This window comes from Ctenopharyngodon idella, chromosome 12, assembly GCF_019924925.1.
Source record: "Ctenopharyngodon idella isolate HZGC_01 chromosome 12, HZGC01, whole genome shotgun sequence".
NCBI lineage: Eukaryota > Metazoa > Chordata > Actinopteri > Cypriniformes > Xenocyprididae > Ctenopharyngodon > Ctenopharyngodon idella.
In genome coordinates, this window is record NC_067231.1 from 24123110 (window position 1) to 24142282 (window position 19173).

Genomic DNA, 19173 nt, shown 5'->3' on the forward strand with positions numbered 1-19173 from the left:
CATATTTCCAAATTCAATCGCGTGCATCTCTGATGATTATATTGTCCGTGCCATGTGTTGAAAAGAACATAAATTAAACACCTTACAGACACTCCCCAAAGCGGAGGCGTTAAGCGTTGCTAGCGACATGAGAGGAGTTTTGGCGCTGTAGTTGGCACGCACTGTAAAAAGAACATAACAGTTGGTTCATGGAGTCGAACATGACGAAATTAATTCAGATTAGCCTAACTTATAACTACTCACAAATGGGACTACACTGGTCGCATTGTATGTTTTTGGTCAACTAAAGACAACCGTCTCAAAAGAGTCTTTCGCCAGTGGACGTGCTGTGTATTTTTGATTCACTAAAAAGAACCGGTTCTAGCGTCATTCAATCGTGAATCGGACTTCACTGGTCTACCTGATCATGAAGGGTTCATTCATTAGCTCAGGAATCGGACTTTACTTGTCGTGCTGTATGTTTTTGATTCACCGAAAAGAACCGTCTCAATAATTCCACATGACAGGCGACTCACAAGAGTCTTTCTCGGTTGCGCCGTTTGTTGTTGATTCACTAAAAGAACCGAATATCGATTTATGATTCACTAAAAATAAACGGATCGAGAATCGCTTTACTGGTCGCGTTATAATCGTTTCAAAACCGTTCCATCAAAAAACATATAAGAAACTAATGATTATCATGAACTTCGTTTCGAGTGGCCTATGTTGACGAAATGTAAACTTCTTTTTAATACCAGCAGATGCTAGCTAAACTTTCCCAGGACTTGTTATTGCTTTCATGTGACATTGTTATCCACTCCGGTGATTATTATAAGATTGTGTGAGTTCTATGCACTGGATTAGTTCATTTGAAACCTGGAGTTGGATTAGCCTATGCATTTTGGTTTGATACTGTCAGTCTTAATTAACCTTTAAAAACGTATAGGTTCAGGACCAGTCCAGACCAGACCACTCATTTGGAACAAGTGTTGTGTTTGTCCTTCAAAGATGGTGAGTTTTGATCTCTTCCTGTATCTTTTCCTCTGTCCAACAACATAATCAATGTGATAATACACAATATTTGCTCAAGAGCTTGTTTAATCATTGTGCAGCAATTCAATGTACAATACTGTAGTTTTTTTTTATGTGGATGTAAAGTCTATATGATATTGCTTATGGCATATGGCATTTAGCTAGGATGATGTGAAAGCCAAGATGTGCTAGACTTATGCATGTTTGAGCTTTTTTCATGAGTCCCGAGGTTGTTCCCTTGTAGACCCTTGGCCCAAAATGTCTTACAATAAAGAGATGTCATGCACCAAAAATGATCATTTTTTCGAAGGCAATGGTGCTTGCTTTTTAAAGGGACCTGGTGCGTTTCCCAGTGTCAGGAGATTGATGTCATAGGTAATATACTGGCTATGAGGCGAAAGGACAATTTATGGTTTATGCAGTTGAAAAGTAAAAAAATCAGCCAGGTCGTTACCATCACCTGGGCCATTTTCCATGTTTTCTGAGAGAGAGGGTGAGAAGTTTGGGTGGAAAATGTAGAGACCTGGTTTTGCTTGGGCCAATGGAACCTTATTTTTTAAAAGGTGTCCATCTGGGTTTTTATTTTTTAAATGCAGTGGAGGTACCGTCTGCTCCCTAAATCTTCCATCCCATAACCACTATGAAATAATCCCCTGACAGCTTGCCAAACTGGGAGAGGGGGTGGGATGCAGTGGGGTAACCAAAGCCGCCTTTGTTCACCCTAGTCAACCAACTGACATTGAGTCTGTTAAGCAAGACTGAAATTCAAATGAATTGAGAATCTGTTGGCAGACCTTGTGTTTTAATTATTGCATAGTTTGTAAATGTGTTTATGCATCAGTTGCATGTGTAAAAGTCTGCACTTTTATGTATGTTTATTCTCTGTACACCTGATTCACATCAGTGAGTGCTTGTATGACGCCTGCGACTGGCACGTTGCAGGTGCCCATGCATTTGAGTACAGTAGATTTTTCCTATTGACGCTAATGATGTCACTCATTAGGTCATAACGGTGTGAGGGTCCCGTGGGATTGTACTGCTCTACATCTTGTCAATTAATGTCACATGCTCACAGACTGATTGTCTGTTGGTTTAGTAGTAGTCTCTCTGAGAAGGAAACGCTTTTAAAATGACCTGTGTGTTTACCCGACCGATGCTGATGTCACTGTCTGCAAAAGGAGTGATTAATGTCTGCATTCACGAACTCAGAGAAAGGGACTCCTTATTGAGAGAGGAGGAAGATGGAGGAGAAATTTAGGGAGAGAGAGATTCAAACCTGTAATTGAACAACACATGCTGAATCACTGTCACACAATTCCCTCGAAACGGATATTGAGCTCTGAGTGTGTTTTTGCACTGTGCTGACTTTCTATAAGATTTATAAAACACTTGATTTATAAAGGAATGAAGGGGAAACATAACTCTTCATCAGACAGATAACGTTGTTGGAAAAGCTCATTTATCTTAAGCATATTGACATTCTCTTCCCTTCTTGTTTAGTTGAGTTTAGTTGCAAGTAGATTAAGAATTGAAGTATGAGTTGGTAAGAGATTTGATTTAGAGCAAATTGCTGTTTAAGAGAAATATTTAGTTGTGTTCATGAAGAACAGCTTTTTTAAATTACACAACATCTTCTCCATTATGATTAGCAATTTTTTTGAAGAATGGCTTTTTATATCCATTTTTAAGATATTTTGATTTTGGAAAAAGTGTGTGTAAAGGAATATTCTGGGTTCAATTAGTGTTGTCAAAAGTACCGACTTTACTGAAATTTAAAAAATGTGACCCTTTGAGCACTGAGCGGATTCGTAAACACCTCTGATTGGCCATTGTGTTCTCGTGCTCAACATATGTCTGTGATTGGTTACAATGATCAACGCACGGGAGCATATGAAAGCACACGGAAGTGTTTGAATATGAAAGCCTTTTGAAAGCTGGAGCGTTTGAAAGCAGGCATCTATCAGCGGACCGGTCTGTCATGAACGCCTGCTTTCAAACACTCCCGTGTGTATCTGTGTAAGCGCTCGGTGAAGAGTGTCATTAATGTCTATTTACAACATGGTTTTTGAAGCGTTGATCATTGTAGCCAATCACAGACATATCTGTTGAGAGCGTGAACACAGTGGCCAATCAGAGGTGTTTACGAATCCGTTCAACAGTGCTTAAAGCATCACTTTTTTTAAAATTTCAGTACCGATTTGGTATCGCGGTCAGTACTTTTGACAACACTAGGTTCAATACAAGTTAAGCTCAAATGACGGCATTTGTGGTATAAATTACCACAAAGAATAATTTTGATTTGTGGCAGTTTTTTGCTGTTTTTTTTAAAAGAAAACAAGGGGCAAGTGCTGTCGATTGAGCTTAAAGGGTTAGTTCACCCAAAATGGAAAATTCTGTCATAATTTACTTAACCTCATGTCGTTCCAAACCCATAAGACTTTCGTTCATCTTCGAAACACAAATGAAGATATTTTAATGAAATCTGAGAGATTTCTGCCCCTCCATTGACAGTCCACGCAACTACTATTTTGACACTTCAAAAAGGGATTGTAAAACTAATCCATATCGAGTGGTTAAATCCAAATTTTCTGCATAGACAAAACTGCTTCATATGATGAACAGATGGACTTTAGGCTATTATTTACATAAACATTCATCAGCAAACATAAACGTAAGCTCATCCGTACTTACTGGACACACAAGAACAAACCTCATTGGTTCTTGCAGAAGCTCAAACGTGCTGCTTAACACACAAGAATGAACCTCAATGGTTCTTTATTGAAGTGTCAATGTGGTAGTTGCGTGGACTGTCAATGGAGGGACAGAAATCTCTCAGATTTCATTAAAATATCTTCATTTGTGTTCTGAATATGAACGGAAGCCTTACGAGTTTGGAACGACATGAGGGTAAGTAATTATGGTGACAGAATTGTCATTTTTGGGTGAACTAACCCTTTAACTTGTGTTGAACTCAGAATATTCTTTACCAAAGTTAAATCTTGTTTCTTCTCTCCAAAACACACCGTCTTCACTCATTGTAAGTATAATACTTGTCATTGAACTGCTCATTTCAAGGACACTCAAATGATTCTGAGGCATCATTACAGTTAAGAGTGTGTGTTAAGAGCATCTGTAGTGTTAAAACGAGGAGCAAGGCTTCCTCCACTTAAACACTTCAGCCAATCAGACATCCTGTCAAGCACATGAGGGGAAGTGTCAAGGTATTTGTGCTGTGATTAACATAAGTGCTTTCCTCTGTTCCAGCACTGGTATAACTAATTAAAAAAGCCAATTATCCCACTCAGACTGGATTTCCAAGAGACATGTCCCAAAGGTTAACAGGCAGCTTTAATCTGTTTTCACCCAGCTCCCTGGCTCAGACTGACTGTATCTAACCACCACACAGCAAGCATTTATCGCAAGATCTGATCCCAAAGAGACACACACTGCTCCTATTGGCTGAACATCTCATGAATAAACAGTAGCATGCAGGGAGACATATCTTGTCTATGTATAAAACAGTTTACTTTGAATTGTAAAGATCTGTCAAGCCTGTGCTCTGCTAGATAAACGTACTGGTACATTAGCACGACTACTCATTCATGGTCACCTTATGCACTGAATATTAACTAGCTCTGCAAAATTTCCCAGAGGCTTGCGCTAACGTTCTCTAACCATAACAAATCTCAGAGGCCTGATCTATGGGTGGAAGAATGTTGCCCAGCTAAGGACTTGCCCGGCCGGCAGACCAAACTTTTCCATCCTCAAGCCTGCCATGACAGATTCACTGTAATCTAGCAGATCAAAGGAGAACAGGCCAATCCGATTCCCATAATCCAGTCTAAGGGTGACTTTTGTGCATATTATACTGGCAAAAAAAGATAAATCAGATTTTTTTTTTAAGCTTCTAATGTCTAGTCAAGTAAGTTATCACATATTAACTTTTGAAAAGTGATAGAAGTTTCACCATAGACTTTTTTTTTTGTTCGTTTAAAGCACCAGTTGTTTTACAGTCACTAAATTCTAGATCTTTTCAATAAGAAGCGCTTCGATATAACTCATCAGAATGTGAATATTTGTCACTGTCTTTATTTTAAACCATATTTTTTTTCTCATAGAAACATCCCTTTCTCAGACTGTGAAAGGAGGCATTGCCATTGTACTTTCAGACGCTTGTGTAAATGGATTATTCACCCTTAACTCCAATTCAAGAGGTTCGACTCACCAGCCTGACAATAAGGAGATCTATATATAACAGTAGCATAGTTCTGGAATGTAGCCGTCCGCCAGGCATCTTAAGAATGACAATTAGCATATTGTGTCTGACAGCTCAATCATATTGCACGGCCCGTGTGGAGATCAGGCCTTTGATTCGCTTAAGTAGGGAACAATTACAGACTGTGTCCCTGCACGGTTTTTATATAGATCCCCCTGTACGATCACACTGTACTGTAGTTTACCTCCCCCTCAACATTCACTCAGCTTAGCAGTCAGACAGATGGCGTACAGTGCATTGAGATGCCGTTGAATTTGTGTGAATGTGTTCCAGGCAGGATGGGTTGATACTTTGGGATGGGATTTTTTAACAGTTTTTTTTTTTTAATTATTAATTTTTTTTCTTGAAACTATAAACACATTCTCAGTACTACACTTTAGACAAACATATTCTCTTCATCATAATTAAACACAGATAAAACACAAAACCAAGCAAATTCTGTAAAAGACATTGCATGTACAGTAATGTACTGTAAAGTGATGCCTGGTAAATAGCATTGAAAATATAGGGTTTGTCTGAGTCAACTCCATACTAGGGAGTCGGCCATTTATAGGGCCATTAGGTTGTTGAAATCCTCCCAGTGTTTTCCCACAATGCACCATGACAACAGGTGTATAGTGCAATCTAGAATCACTGGAAAATCGTGTCACAATAAAAGTACTCAAAGACTTGTAGAAGCAAGCTAAAATGGCATGGTTACTTCAGCAAATACATTTTTTTATCTCGCATTTGTTTTTGTTAACACTATTGGTTAGTTTTAGGGTAGAGTCTGGTGTAGGTCAGGGGTGTCCAAACTTCTTGTCTTGCAGAGTTTAGCTCCAACATGCCTCAACACACCTGCCTGGAAGTTTTTAGTATGCCTAGCTAGACTTTGATTAGCTGGTTCAGGTGTCTTTAATTGGAGTTGGAGCTAAATTTTGAAGGACAGTGGCCCTTCGGGAGCAGGATTGCTAGTGTAGGTGGTATGTTATTTTCAAATGCGATTGGGCATTAACCTTTTAGCGCCACTCAACAGGCATTTCACTTTGAAAGTGTTGTGAAACATGCAAGAAACAACGTAATATTTTGCAGAAATGTTGACGCAGGCACATTTTTCCAATGATCCTGGGTTGGAATAGTGTGGAATAGAATAATTTTGAGAAATGATGTTTCTATTATCAGAAATATGTTTAAGATTTAGAATCAAGCTAGACTAAGGGGACGTTCACACAGAACACGTTTTTCCATCCCGCTGCACTACTTTCCATTATTTTTCTATGTAAACACCCGCTAGACGGATGTGTTTGACCATTAATGTCTTGCGTCTTTTGCAGCATCCCGCGCACACGACGTTCTAAAAATGCGAACTGATTTTATTCTCAAGATAAAATCAGTTCGACTTCTCAAGACCTTGCGTTTTCTTCCCATTCCACTTCCTGCGTCTTGCGTTTTCCAAATCAAAAACACATTCTGTGTGAACAGGCCCTAATAGAATCAGGCATTACTGGCTGAGATTCTTCAATGTAATATTTAGAAACTACCAATTCAAAACCTTTTATTGTGTCTTTATGTCTTGTCACTAACACCTGTTTTTAGTTGGTGCCAAGAAAGAACAAGTTATTCATCTGACAGGTGTAGCCTTTTGATGTTCAAACAAATGATTCTGATCTCAAGACTTGTCACGAAACTTATCCCACATCATTTCAAACAAATTTGGCAGCAGTACTTAGGGAGGACGACTACGGTTTGTCCTTGCTTGTTGACACTATGCAAATACTTGCTGGTTTACATCACTTCAACCTCTACTGGATGTGTTGGTGTGTTTGTTATGAAGTCTGCTTCATTTGCCTTTCTCTTCCATTTTGTTTTTCTCTGTAAGATCTCAAGTCCTGACATGCAGGAGATGCTCAGATCAGACAAATGACCATGTTTTGCTCATTTGCATTTATTTTTGTAAACCCAACCTTGATGTTATATATAATTAGATTTGTTGTTGGTTTTTTTTTACAAATTTGGGTGTTTGTTCAACTATGGGTGCCTTTGACTTGTAGAACTTGCAGAACTTTAATTGACTGAAATGAGATATATATATATATATATATATATATATATAATATATAAAATGGCTGACCCCTTTGACTGGCTAATAAATTGATAGCATTTTATGTAATCATAAATACACATTGTTAAATACTGCACTGTTTTCACACTTTCAGTAACTTACTTAATTACTGCCTGATAGGTAATAAATACTTAAAAGTAGCAACAAAAAAAAAATGATGAATACATATTAAAGTTTCCAAGGCAGATCACAAAAAAATTTGAAGCCTGTTTTAATTTTTTTCTTTTTGTTTCTTTTGATAAAAATATTGTGCCGTAAAAAAGTTGATAAAACATTTATGTGGTTGTGTTTGCATATAATAATCCTCTTTTGGATGTATTGATTGAAATACAATGAACATGGAACATCCACTAACATTAATCTCTATACACACCCTTGAATACAGGGCTAACAGTGAATGAAAGCAATCGACACCCTTTATTCAGCACATTGTGTTGTGTGTGTAAATTTCCATGTTTCAGTTCTTGAACTGCTGCCATTTTCCTCTGAGTGGGTCCAGATGAGCTAGGGTGGTCATCAGGCCCATAGAACACATTTATCAGTTCTGCTTTTAACACACCAGATGAAAACTGATGCGAATCCAAGTCACTGATTAATGTGGTTTCTGTGCCATGGTTTCAGAATTGTACCCCGTGCTGTACTTCACTTCTTGTTTTCCAGCTTGTGTAGACCAAGCATTTTGAAGTAAGCAGGAGAAAGACATTTTAAGAGCTGTAGGGAACTCTGTGGGATAGACTCCCCCTAGTGGCACAAAGGGACTAGTGCAGTTGCCTTTATTAAGGAATATAAGAGCTGATAAACTAAGAGATCAGGGTTAAGACTCGGATCAACGTTAGCCACAGGGGACGAGTGTGACTGATCTCCCCTCTGTCTGCCAGGCGGTCGGGCTGGTGGGTCCAAGCCTGGGTGCTGTCTGATTTACTAGCCCCTGGGACGGGTCAAAGAGAGCCTCGGGGAGTGGATTGCGAGGTCTCGGGGTGCTGTCCTCGCGGGGGTTCCCAAAGCCCCTAACCAACCCCCACCAGACTTTGATCTCGTATCATAACAAATGGGGCGTAAATTATAGACATGCAGCCGTTCCTGCTGGTGTGATTTGATTTTGTATTTGCAAAGGTGCACGGCCTTCTGCTTGATCAATCATGTGGAAGAGTAATTGTATTTGTGTGAGTTCATATTTTTGGTCCTCATTTCAAAGCGATTTGGTGACATTTACCGAAACTGACTTCATGCAATCACTGACGTATAACGTTCAAATAAAACACAATACCCAACTCAAAAGGTCATTCAAATTGTTAGAGATTGGCTGGGCAAATTCCTGCTCAGATTCCCAACAGGCTGCGCTGGGACATTTGCATTGCACAAAATCTTTCTGGTTCCTTTTAAGAAACCCCAGTTTTTAACCGTTCCATACGTTCGTTGAATGACTGCATCATTAAAATCATTCAAGAACATTCGAGTATTTTCATGTGACCGCACTCTCCTCATGTCACCCTCATCAACCCACTCAAATTTCACCCGAAATGAGCATCGCAAAATAACACATCATGGAAAATGTTTTCCAAAAGAGCCTCATCAAAACAGCAACCAGATTTCTAGAAAGCAGGCCAGCTTCATCCATTCTAATTGAATAAGAAGTTCTTAAGTGAACTTTGCAGCATATTCTGTTCTGTCTCAGCGATGGCACCATTTGTTCTTTGTGTACTTGCAAAGTTTATATGGCAACACTTTACAATAAGGTTGTGTTACATTGACATTAGCAAACCGGTAGTTGCAGTAGTTGCAATTCATCTACAACCAGCTTTGTCTCCATACCAGTGTGATGAATCCAATCTTTAAGCAGAAGGAACTGGATGAAATATTTTGAATGCTACTGACCCACAATCTGATTTCTGACTTGTGATGCAGCCTGAATCATAATCGCACCATGTTTGTATGTTGTCCAGAGGAGGACTGGTCCCCCAAGGTTTTTTATTTCTCCCAAGGTTTTTTTTCTCCATTCTGTCACCTGATGGAGTTTGGGTTCCTTGCCACTGTCACCTCTGGCCTGCTTTGCTGGGGACACTTACTATTCAACAATATTATTGATTTGACTGTACTGACACTATTGAATGAGAACTGAACTGAGCTGGATGATGACATCACTGTTTTTCTGCAGAACTACTTTATAGATGAAATGAACTAATTTAATAATTGATGATCTTTACAATGGAACTGAATCAACACTCAACTGACTTCAGCTGAACAATGACACTACTGTCTTTTTAGAGCTGCTTTACAGTCGAAATGAACTCTGTTTGTATCACTGAATGTCGTTCCAATCCTGTAAGACCTTCGTTCATCTTTGGAACACAAATTAAGATATTTTTGATGAAATCTGAGAGCTCTCTGACTCCTCCATAGACAGCAATTTAATTACCACTTTCAAGGCCCAGAAAAGACATCATTAAAAAAACAAAAAGTATTCTCGTCGCTTCATAAAATTAAGGTTGAACCACTGTAGTCATGTGGACTATTTTAACAATGTTTTTACTACTTTTCTGGACCTTGAATGTGGTAATTTAATTGCTGTCTATGGAAGAGTCAGAAAGCTCTCGGATTTCATCAGAAATATCTTAATTTGTGTTCCGAAGATGAACGAAGGTCTTATGGGTTTGGAATAACATGAGGGTGAGTAATTAATGACAGAATTTTCATTTTTGGGTGAACTAACCCTTTAATGTTAGTTTCTATACAGTACAACATTGAATGTTAAACATTAAAACATTACCACAAATTAATTGTTAGTTTATGATACAGTACTTAATGCATTAACTAATGTTAAAGTATAGAACCTGTAAGGTGGTACCATTTATATTTACTGTTGTAATTTGCATGATGCAGGTTGATTTGATCTTAGCTTCTTTAGTCAGATTTTGTAGTTATGAGTTTGTGAAGAAAATGTATGGGTATCTGAACTTTGCTTCATGTTCTGAAATGTCTCTGTGATGGCATAAGATGTTTAGAGGCCTCGCTAAGTTTATTTATTGCTATTGTTAGATGCCTTGTGAATTGTCTATCGGTTCGTGACAAAAGTTGATTTGATATGAGTTTCTCTGTAGGTGGAAAATTTGAACAATTTTGAAAAATACAGTTATGCCAAAGTTATCTGCGTCACACAGCACAGCAAAATAAATAAATAAATAAATAAATAAATAAATAAATAAAATAAAATGGCTGACCCCTTTGACTGGCTAATACATTGATAGCATTTTATGTAATCATAAATACACGTTATTAAATACTGCACTGTTTTCACACTTTCAGTAATTTACAGAATTACTGCCTGTTTGGTAATAAATACTTAAAATATATACTTAATATATATAATAAACAATTAAATAATATTATTGATAATATAGAATTCTAAAATAAATATATCCATAATATTTGTATCACATTTAATCACTTTTTTCTAAAAAAATAAATCTAATAAAATTGGGTTTATGCTCAAAATAAGACATCATGAGTCAGAAATATCTTAGGGTAATAATTTTTCATTAATTCACAGTATTCTCTGAAACAATTCTTACACATTTTTGCTTCTAGTTAAGAATGTTTAGTAGACTGCAAATGACTTTAACCAGTTAAAAAAAAAACATACTAAAACTGAGTACAGCTACTGTGCTCAAACATGGCCACACACGTGTAATTTAGAGAGAATTTGTTGCACCAATGATATTCAAAATGCATCATTGTAAAACATTGATGTATATCGAACTTTTATGGCCATTATGGGCGTCTGAGTACCGTGGAAGCTGTGACATTGATTAATGAAGTACTAATGCACAAAGGGGACCCCACAACTGGGGTTTCATGGGAACACAGGCCATGTCCCAGATCGTCTCTCTATAACCCCTTACCCCACCCAGTTGCATATTGTCACACCTGCTTGCCAGTCACCCTGGACCCCTTTCCTCGCCTTTCTATGTCACCCTCTCTTTCTTCCTCCGTGCATCTGCATGATATCTATAGGAGGTGGCACCATAGAAAATCAACTCTAATGAAACAGGAAAGGGGCACCCACTAGAGCAGCGAAGCAAATTGCACCCATGTTTATGTTACACAGCGGAGATGAAAGACGTTGGTCAGTTAATGATTGATGGGCCGGCAGTATTGCACAGATCCGGGTGGGTCAGTCGAAAAGGATCCTAAGATGCCGATAGGGATAGTCAGGAGCTTGTGAGTATGGAGGTGGTCTTTCCTGGAGTTAATTAATCCCCCTGGACCCCAGATGCCACTGTAAATTTGGTGGCTGGTGGCCTAATAGAACTGTGGGTGATGTAGAAGTTTCTGGAAGCCCATATAGCAGCTGGTACAGGGTGAATATGGCAGGGTGGGCATATTTGGCGAACACATTGGGCCTGTTTGAGGCACTGGTGCCAGTGTGTGTGAGTTTGTCATACTAAGTGGCACCAGAATGCGTTGCTGCGTCAACTTCTTCCTCAGTGTGTTTGTGTGTGTGTTTGGGACACGATGATTAATGAGTCTACAGATGCATACAGACAGGCACTGGAGCTGTGACAAATAAACAGTAAATCTCAATCTATTTTTCTAAGTCGCACACATACATGGCACGCTCAGGGTTTCTTTGCTGAAACTGGTCTTGACAGCGACACCTGTTTTCCTTGTTAAAGTCTACAGCTTTCGATAGCTGACATTTCTGCGTAATAACATCAGAACTTAGGAATCTGTTTCCTAATTTCATAATGCATGCAGTCAAAGAGAGATTGCACTTGCAGCCAGGCATTTAAATTAGCATATAATTGATTTACTGGTGAATGATAGAGCAATATTCATCAAACTTTTCCCTTTTTTTGGTTGTTATTGTGTGTGGGCAATAAATTCATAAAACGTATTATGTCTAGTTCTGATCATTTACATTAGTAATGGATTAGTAAGTGCATTGAAATGCATATGAGTGTCAAAACTATGTATGTGCCTTTTGGTTGGTGTTTAAAATCAAGAACGAAAGACAAATACGTCATCTTTTTTTCTTGTTAACTCAATGGTAATGCAAATTTCAGATGGAAAAACTCTCAGAGCAAATAATCGTTTAACAGGAAAACTTTTTAAACTCTAATGGATTAAGGAGTTGAGGACAAACTTGAATAGAATTGAAGAATCAACATTAAGTCAGATTGTGCTAGAAAGTGCCTTTTTTGTTAGCAAATTGGAGAACAACCAAAAGTGAGGGAGAAAGCACTCAGACATAGGACATCAGTGTTCAAAATTGAAGTACCGCACTGCAGTAATGGTGTTTTCACAGCATCGTTCTTGTACTTGAGTTTACAACCCAGTGCTTTCACATTGCCTCTAACATCTGTTTTGTTGTAGGCATCTGTAGATAACTAAGTTTTGTTACTGTGCTGTTCTCTTCTATTATTTTTCAAACTAAAATAACTGTTGCCGATCCGATTCGTAATTAATACTGAAAAGGAGATTATATGGACTTCAACATGGTATAGAAACATGTATAGTTAAGCTCTGTTGACGTCAGTACAAAAATAAAAGCATCAAAAGGTTTGACTGTGTTTCAGATCATTATTCATCCATGTTTATGAATAATCTGTCATAAATTATCCGTGTCATACTTCATTGTACGCCTTTATTCATATAAATATAGCCATGACTGCATAGACTTAGTCACGCTGGCACTGACATACCATTCCACAGTCATGAGCGCTCGCTCCAGTTATAGGATGCCTAATCTCTCCCTCTCTCTCTCGCTCTTCGAGATATCCTGCATCGAGTAGTTATTCTTGGATGCTGAGGCAGTATGAAGCTTATTTCCCCTGCTGCAATCTCAGGCTGATAATGGTCTGTCATTAAGGCTGAGGCATGTGGTACAGTGGGAGGAGGTTTAGTCAAACCATCATCACCACATTAGGTAGGAACGACGATGAATCTAAACTGTAACATGCATAGGCCTACATGCAGGAAATGATACAGTGTACTATTGAATGTACCTTAAATTGCATTTAAACAATCTAAATGCACACTGCACAATTTCTTTCATATTTTATTCATTTATATTATTAGTTTGTCAAGTCATCTCCGCAATTTGAAGCCGTTGTGATGCTCTGTTGATCTGTCTACTGATGCTGTTGGATACTGTAGTCAAAGTTCAACACCTGCTAGTGACAGTGTTGCCAACTTGGCCACTTTGGTGCAAGATTATTGACTTTTCAGACCCCTTTAGTGACTTTTTTTTTTTTTTTTTTTTTTTTCTTACAGTGACTAGCAACAAATCTAGTGACTTTTTGGATTGCTGGTTAACATGTTGTCAGTCACTATATCATACTCTTTTTATTGTCTGACAGAAAATATGTAAATGAGAAGATCTTTATTGGACATTCAGCTCTATATTGTATTAAAATACTGTATCCGAGCACGGATTAGGAGAGAAAACAGATGTAAAGTGCAGACGGTTGGCGCATTATGTAATCTAGCGACATTTAGCTACTTTTAAAGCAGGCTAAATGGCAAAACTGGCTAGCGACTGGCTAGGGTATGTTTATATGACAACGATGTACTAAAAACAGAAAAGTTTTTTTTTTTTTTTTTTGCGTACAGATTACAACATTGTCAAAACAATCCCCATTCACATGGATCCATGAAAAAGATTAAAAACGCTGAATCATGCATGCAGTAGTTGGCGATGTAACTTTGTAAATAAAAACTGTCTGTAGACTGAAAGTTTTTTTTTTTTTTGCATTTTTTTGCATTTTTTCAGGCCCCCAAAATGCCAATGTCATGTAAATGAATGGCCGCAACGCATAAAAAGTTTTCCGTTTTTAGTTGAAAACGGTGTTGTGTAAATGGCCCCCTAATGTGTTCTACACTGCATGCATTGCATCCAACTTTACAAAGTCTAAAAGACACTAGACCGCTCAAAATGGTACCAATGGATGCTGTTTAACACTTATGCATGTGAATGATTGCCTCGTTGGCTCTGTAAATGTCTATTGCTGAGTGCGAAAAGGACTTATCTGGCCCTGTGCCATCCACAGCAACCCAATATCTCTAGAAAATAGTTTTGACATGCCTTTGCTCTTTGATTACCAAATTTGGTCTGTTTATTGAACATTAGTGTGAGCAATAGATATGAACTCGGTAATGGAAGGAACAGTCTAATAGACTGTTAGATAACCCAAAAATGAAAATTCTATTATTTACTCACCCTGACATTGTTCAAACCTGTATGACTTTCTTCTCCAAAACACAAACAAAGATATTTTGCATTTTAAAGAACATTGGGTTCCAAAACAAAATTGTTTTATGTACAAAAACATTGTGTGTGTGTGTGTGTGTGTGTGTGTTCCACAAAAGAAAGTGCCATACAGGTTTGATCTATAGGTTTTGTTTCTTCCATAACATAGTTCATGTCTATTTCTAACTAATGATTCCTTAGGTTATCAAGAATTTCGTAAATCTTAATCTTTCTTAATTTGAGGCTTAATTGATTATTTATCGATTTGACTTTTTGTCTGTTTATCCTCTCAATTCGCTAATCTTTGAGATTAGGCCTTTTTTAAGAAGTTTGTGATCTTGTCGAGTCACATATTGGTAATTTAAAATGAGGTCATTATGCAGGCTTTTTCCTGTGGTCCTTCTGTGTTCCGTGCCTCACATACTTGACGTCAAACATACGTGTAGCACCCATCCAAATATGTCTCTAACCAGATGGGTTTAGCTCACAGATTGTACTCTCATACCTCTAACAGACACTCATCCATATGTCCATACCAGCTGATATACAATCACATGTGCTCTGACACATTTGGAAGAGGGTTTTTGAAGGACTATCTTTGTATTTATTGTATGTTCTTTAATGACACATTAAGGCTGGGTTTTCTGTTTTGTTTAGAGTTTGTCCTCAATCGATTTTGCAAAACGAATAATGCAGTTCACAAAAAAGATTTTTTTTTATTTACTTTTTTTTTTTTTTTAAATGGTTCAACTATTTCTGTCCATATGATGAAAGTCATTGGGGTCTTAAAAGAAATGCCATCTTCTAACCCAGTGGGTATCCATTGCAGGGATTGATCCACTGTTTCAAAGAATATTCAAAGAAAACATTTAAATCTTATTGTCATTTATTTAGAAGTTCTGACATTTATGAGCATCACTCAAAGATTTGTGGGTCGAGCTACTCATTTACTTTGAATCGAAGGAGATGACCCTCATTACAGAAATGAATCTCTTTTCCTTATAACTGACAGGACACTTTACTGTAACATTTCTTTCATCTCTTTCTCCCTCTTCTTTACACACTGGTCACGAGCACACATCATAATAAAGATGATACACGTCACATAGCGATGGCCGTCCTTAGCACTGGCTGATCTGTCAGTCTCTTCCCGTGGTCTCTGTCGGTGGGGCTGTCGTGTTGTGATAAGCCCTGTGGCATTTTCATCGCTGTTCTGGCTGCTCAGGCGGCATTTCCATAAGAAAAGACCGAAAGCCCACAACGCCGGAGACCTCCCCTCAAAGCCTTCGCCTCATGTTCAAAGTTCGGATTAGCAATCTGTCCTCTCAAATCCCTTCAAACTGGCCTGAGCCCGACAGACCCAGATGCATCAGGCATTCAGGAGATAACTGGGGTGTGTGAACGGGGACAAGGGAATGTGGGGTGACGGTGGAGGTACCTCCACATATCTCTGGAGTCCCTGGCCTATTAGTAGTCATGGTGTAGCATAGATGACCCCTGACCCTAAAAAAAAAACCTTTTACAAAGGTCACTCGCTGTTTGCTGGTCCTGTCGGGTGATACACCCACATAGTCATCAGTGTACAAATTGGGTTTGTTATCAGTTCTTTCTGTGAAGGTCACTTTATCACACAGTGTGTATGCATGTTAAAGATGTCATGGACGTTGCATGGACATCAGAGTCAGAGTAAATGCCATTTTTCATTTGAAAATGAAGCTGGGAAGGATAGAAGTATATTCTGTTGAGTAGGTTGTACAGTTGTGTACCTTTGTGTCGATTCAGTCAGTGAAATGTCTTTCCAAGACATTTCCAGTGCACAAAAAAACTATGGAAAACGTGTTGCGGAAATAAGGTGTGACTTAAAGACAATACAATTCATTGAACCAACTGTACATTTATGTCTCACCACTTTGTTTCAGTCACTTTATTTATTTTCATATTGATTATGATTCTAACTTTTAAATTTAGTTAGTGTGAAATGTTGCTGTTTGAGCATAAACAACATCTGCAAAGATACGACGCTTAAAGTTCAGTGCAAAGGGAGATATTTTCTTTTACTGAAATCACTTTTCCTATAATTCAATGCTGGATTTGCACAAAAGATTAACACGACGGCACATGCTAGTCGATGAGTTCAGAACCATTCAGAAAATGTCCAGTTGCATTCTAAAAGTTGTAATTTCTTCCCGAGTCTTTCCATCAGTGTCCGACTCCGGTTTGAACAATGTAAGGCTGAACACGTTACTGACTATGATCATTTTGGCTGCGTGAGATTCTCCAGCTTTGTTGTTGTTGAGCAACCGAAGCGTGAGTTATTAAAGCTCCGCCCTCTTTTGGAAAGCAGGCCTGGAGCAGCAGCTCATTTGCATTTAAAGGGACACACACAAAAACAGCTATAATAAACAAATTTGACAAGCTATAATAAATTATCTGTGGGGTATTTTGAGCTGAAACTTCATAGACACATTCTGGGGACACCAGAGACTTATATTACATGAAAAGGAGCATAATAGGTTCCCTTTTTTGGCGTTGATGGTTCCATGAAGAATCTTTAACATCCATGAACCCTTTCCATTCCTCAAATAGTTCTTCATAGTGGAAAAGGTTCTTTAGATTATTAAAATGTTCTTCACACTAAGAAAAAAAATTGTTCTTTTAAGAACTGCTCACTGAAAGGTTCTTTGGGGAACCAAAAATGGTTCTTTTATTACTGCAAAAAAAACCTTTTGGAAGCTTTATTTTTAAGAGGGTAATTAAGGTCTTTTATTTTATTTTATTAAGTAGTTGAGCTTCTCCCGATTCATCTCTCTGTCTCTTTCGAGCAGAAATCCCTGGTGTGTGGTTGATTTTGTTGTTTTTCTTTCAATACGAAGCAAAATGTCATCGGCATCACTGCATCAAAAGACGTATATTTTCAAATGAAGCTCTCCCCTCAGATAGTCCTAAGATTGGCAAACACTCTTCAGGTGAGAGTGGCATTATTTAAATGCTGGCTTTCAATGAAACAGTATGTAGCGAGAATGATGCGGAGGGCTCATTTCACTCACAATAGGAGGCTGAAGCTAATCAGAGATCTACTCGATTATGTCAAATACTACATATCGTTTTAAATGAAATTCATGAAGCATATCACACTTTACTCAAACATGACAGGGGTTTTAATCTGTATTGGAGAGGTTTAAAAGGCTGTCTTTGTAATTGGAACTGAATAGGCAAAGTATCTTGTTGCTATTATCATATTTCATGCTATTTTCCCTGGCAAAAGATAAACGATTTAGAAAACTCTTGCAGTCATTTATAATTCAACCACACATATTAGAGGAGCATCTCTCCCCCATTTTTGAGATGAGAGAGCAGATATACTTTTTTGTATAAAGAAGCCATTATGCTGTGTTAATTTCTGTTTTCTCTAGAAATTAGTTTGTATTTAAATGAGGAAAAACATGATACTTTAAGGTGTAGCCTAATTGTCAGGTTTTGTTCTCAATCTTTATAGAGCGTGATCATTTTTGTATTCGTAAAATTGATGCCCTAATTATAGCTTTGAATACTTGGCTCATTAAATGTGTGTAATCCAAGATTCTAATTAACATGGAGCTTAATTCAGTGTTGTTAAAATTATGAATTAAATATTGACCTAATTAAATAGACAGCGATTAATTGGAAGGAGACATTTTGTGTTCAGACATCATCCTTTGGGATGTTGTTGTGACTAAGGGGAATAGATATTACTTGGTAAAAACTATTTAGTTAATTCATTGTATACACTGTTCAGAGACTATTTAAGTTGGAGGAGATGGACCTGGATAAATTGTAATATGGCAGTTGTATAAAAGAAAATTCCATTTTGCATATAAAGAGCCAATTACCTTTTTGATAGAACCATCACCTGGCATTTTGTTTAAAATGTATTGGAAATTTCAGTCGTTTTCTATTCAAGTAGTAGCTGTACTATTAGAAATCTATTATTGAAGTACGTTTTAAACAAGAAGTATTATTTCAGTTTTTCTACTTCAAAATTTCAAATTTCTATGTGAAAATCGTGTGGCCACCAAGTAGACTGACTTGCTTTTAAAGGGCCTTGGTATCATTCTCACTGCACCATGGGGTGAGGCAGAGTGTTCATCAGCCAGATTGCATTGGAAAGTAATGTGGCTTCTGGCGTTTTTCCAAACCACATTTGCGCCCATTGTGTATTGCAGCCAGAGAGTGCAATGCTAATATCTTATCAGTCTGGGCGCATCTTTAGTACACTTGCCTGTGAGCTCTAATGAGCCCTAATGTTTCAACAGCATCTAATGGAGGACAAATGCACTCAGTGCTACAGAATTAGCACAGAATCACAAACCGCGCTCCACCTCACCACTGCTACAGGGATTCATTAGCCAGGGTAAATATTAACTCCTCTCTGCATTTGCCAATTAGCCAGTGCTGAGACAAGTGGGCCTAATTGATGCTGCTTGTCCAAATCAGGGATAAATGCAGTAGTGTAGAATATATATATTTTTTTTTTATCATGATCTCTATTATTTATGT

General features: G+C 37.9%; 1 long non-coding RNA gene across 1 annotated transcript in view; it reads left to right on the forward strand.

Moving 5' to 3' along the window:
• The first annotated feature begins 816 nt into the window (after positions 1-816).
• LOC127523631 (uncharacterized) overlaps positions 817-19173 on the forward strand; it is a 71618-nt gene continuing 53261 nt past the window's right edge. Inside the window, exon 1 of the long non-coding RNA XR_007932909.1 lies at positions 817-990. This is a non-coding gene — a long non-coding RNA (uncharacterized LOC127523631). The remainder of the gene's footprint in view (positions 991-19173) is intronic.